Source organism: Paralichthys olivaceus, chromosome 15, assembly GCF_024713975.1.
Source record: "Paralichthys olivaceus isolate ysfri-2021 chromosome 15, ASM2471397v2, whole genome shotgun sequence".
NCBI lineage: Eukaryota > Metazoa > Chordata > Actinopteri > Pleuronectiformes > Paralichthyidae > Paralichthys > Paralichthys olivaceus.
Genome location: NC_091107.1, coordinates 5,360,879 through 5,364,755, shown reverse-complemented (window position 1 = coordinate 5,364,755; position 3,877 = coordinate 5,360,879).

The window sequence follows — 3,877 nt, the reverse complement described above, 5'->3', positions numbered from 1 at the left end:
ATCAGCCGCCTGAAGAGCAAACTCAGCCAGACATGCAGCCTGGATTCAAACCAACACGCTCATCATTACTACACCATTCCACTGCTTTCATCCAGTTTTACTCGTCTGCAGAGAAATACAGATAAAAGGATGTTAATGAGCATTTTAAGAGCCTCACATGCGACTTGAGCCTTTCCAAATGAATGAAGTGATTCAATAATCTTCATGTATCTTGGTCATTTTAAAACCCATAAGACAATTCTGCATGCAACCCCTGTGCAAAAACATTTTAATATCATTTTATTTGACGCTCATCCAGTGAAAACACAAGACAGTCTAAGTCAATGGATATCCAGGTTCCTGTTATTTTGATATTTCAGAGTCTGACAATGTTTTACAACCTGAAACAACAGGCTTCATTCTCTGCAGCCAAAAATCTACCATTATGAATGTCATTGTTGAGATGCGTACACAAATCTCTACATGTATGGGACTTCAGTCCAGTGTCTCTTAAGTTTTTCCAGAGACTAAATCAAGTCCACTGAAGTCACACTGAACATGGGGGAGGATTGATGATCCGTTGTCACGCATCTATCAGTTGACTGTGTCCTTACATATATATCACAGCTCCACATTCATTTCCTCCAATGGTCAACTGATCAGAGGTCAAACACAAAAACCAACATTACTCTCTCCCTCTCTCTCTCTCGTTTTCTTCCACTCTCTCAGTGTGTCTCTCAGTCTTCCTCTTTGTGTTTGTCTGACTTATTGGCCTGTTGATGTTGTAAATTCTTCCTAATAGTGTGTAATGCTGTTGAATATCACTGACTCGTTCCTCCTGTCTGCCTGTGTGAGTGTGTGTGTGTGTGTTTCTGTGTGTGTGGTTGTGTTTGTGTGAGTTTATATTGGCAGCGCTTGCATTTAACCTCCATGTCCACTTCCACATATTTGGACACACAAAGCCTTTGATCACTCAGGGTTTGAATTCGTGAGGATGTAGATTATTTGACATTATTAGCTTGTGTCCATTAGACAGATGATGGATTTATGGGTTTGCACTGTTTGACCATTGTCTGTGCTAACTTGCACTTAATCATCCTGAGCTCTTGATTCACTTTAGCCTCACTCAATGTGACTGTGATATATATATATATATATATATATATATATATATATTCATGGTCACTTATATATACTATCTGTTCCACTTCTGTCTTTGCACTTTTCACTTCCTCTTGAGGCGTCTCTTAATTAGAAATAATTTGAGGTTGCTTTCTTCTTTGATGTCATCTATAGATTCAAATGAAACAACTGCACCCGTGGGATAACAGTGTCCCCTTTAACTCTGCATGAATCCCTCTCTGCAAGTCTTTTCCAGTTTGACTTCCATTCAGAATGATTATCATATATTATATTAACAAAGGACACCTCTTTGTCATCTGCATATTCATCTGCCATTTCATGGATCAATGACTACATTAGTTCATCCCGTCAAACTGATTTAAGAACACACACACTCGCAGACATGCAAGGCAGCAGAGGATCCATCACGACCAGCAGGTGGGAAATTGAATTAGTTTGAAATGAATGGGATATATTAGAGATGGTTTTAATCATTCTGTTTCTAGATTGGATAATCAATAGTCAGTTAAGGTTTTATATCAGCTTGTCCTTTTCGATTCAGCGTTTAAAGAAAAACTAAATTTGAGTGTATGTAAAGTACATTAAGATGATTTTGAGTCTGCGGAAAACACTGAAAACAGAAAATATGTTTTATTCTAAAAGTATAAGCCTGAAGCGAATTCTCGTCCTGTGTAAAGGTGTGATTGAAACTGACGTTTTAACAGCATCCGATGCAACATGAAGGGGGGGGGGGGGGGGGGGGCAAAACAAGTTGAGCCTACTTCTTCACTTACTCTGATTTCTTCATCTTTTTAAAAGCTTCCTCATGACAGCACTCAAACCCTTTGTTGATATGACAGTAGAGATTCTTGGATAAAGTTTCTGCCTGGGGGGGAAGCACAGTACGACTTCTGCAGCAGAGGGATGCAGAAGCAGGGTGATAAACGATAGAGAATTAGAAGCGTTGTATTGTTCCACCTGTTAATAAAAAACTTTACAGCATATTCCAGAGTGAGCATAAAGATAGAAAGTGTTACAGCTTGTTGATAAGAATTTATTTCGTCAACTCTCCTGCCGCTGCGGCACATCTCCAGCTCTTAGGGTGTTGATTCATCTCTCTCTCTCTCTCTTCTCACAGATTCAAATGGACTTTTTTTTTTTGCAGATGTCCATTTATGAACAACTTGTGAGTAGTCTTGTCCTTCAGAGTTTCCTGAGGTTTACCAGATGGTGCGGTTGTCATCAAGGTAAGAGGAGACTCCAGAGAATCTAAGCGACAGGCTGTTTGTGCAGCTGCAAAGCAAACAGGCGCCCTCTCCTTCTGTGAAATGTAACGTGCCCACAATTCCACTATGAACATCCAGTTGGCAGTGATATCTCTCTCTCTCTCTTTGGCCTTTCACCCTCTTCTTCTCATCCACTCTCTCACAAAACCACAGGTTGAACCCACTTTTGTTGAAAGCTCGACAAAGAGATGGGCCGCTCTCCGTTACAGAGGAATGTGTCTGAGCTTCTGTTCCCTGAAATCTAAACTTGTGTTGTGACCCATTAGTTTATCTTCTATCTCCATGGAGACAGAGCGCTGTCCTCATCCCATCCGGAGGTTCTGAGAACAATCAGTAAACCTGTTGTGAAGTTACACCACCACGTGTACAGGATTGGTTTGAAAAAGGCAGAACATCAGTTGACATGTTGAAATAACTCACAGCTTTTCAAACCTCCCTCTCTTCTCCTCTCTTCTCGGTGCATCCGTGGGCGTCGTGCAGCATTTCGTGTTTGTGGCTCTTTGGGTTTTCTGAGACTAGTGTGGCCACCTCAGCTTTTTAAATCCCCATTACTCTCATGCTCTCCGTGAGGCTGCGGGGTAATTAAAATTGATCTATGTCTGTTTCTCCCTGGAGACGCACTGAGGCTGAGACTGTTGCTCCCAGACACGGTTCATATCTGGTGCAGGAAGAAAAGATTAGCAAAAAGAGGAAGAACACCGTCTGAGCAGTATTTAGTTTAACTAAATGGTGTGTGTATATATAATATATATATATGTACACTAATCAGGTTTTACGGATGATCTGTGTTGCAACATAATTGATGACAGAATAAAATGACAGATGTTCTCACTGACCCTGACCATTTGTTGAATATAGCTGTTTTGTTGCTCTAACGAGAATATACCTCTGATGTGGGCAGCACACAGATATACTAAGTGGAGAGCAGCCAATTTTTCCATGATATGATGATGCACAAGTGAAAAACATATGGCAGCAAATTACTTGAACCCTTAAATTCAGTTAGAAACACATCAGTTGTACAAAAATACATCAATTATTCTGTCAACACTGAGTGTGAAGTTTTTTTTCATTTGTTCAAAATTAATGACACATCACTTAATTCAATATTCTAATAATTATGTGTATGAATTTACACATAACCTCATGTTAAAGTTAAAGTCCAAGAAAAAGAGATGCCCCAGTAACACTAACAAGAGATTAACAAGTTCAGGGCATATATAGTTTCATTTAAGCCTTTTTAAGGTCGTGAGGGAATGTTCTCATGACCAACCGTTTAAATATGTAATCTTGAGGAACAAAGAAGAGTTTAAGGTGGAGCAATAAGCTGTGGAATGTTAAAATATTTGGGTTAACCCAAGTGACCATTTGCCATGCTTAACCTCAATGTGGAATCATGTGTAGAGTACACATTTTTTTTACACTTCTTGGATATAAATTGAGTCGTGAGTACATTCTTTTCATGTTTAATGCTGAAACCCTTTAGTTAC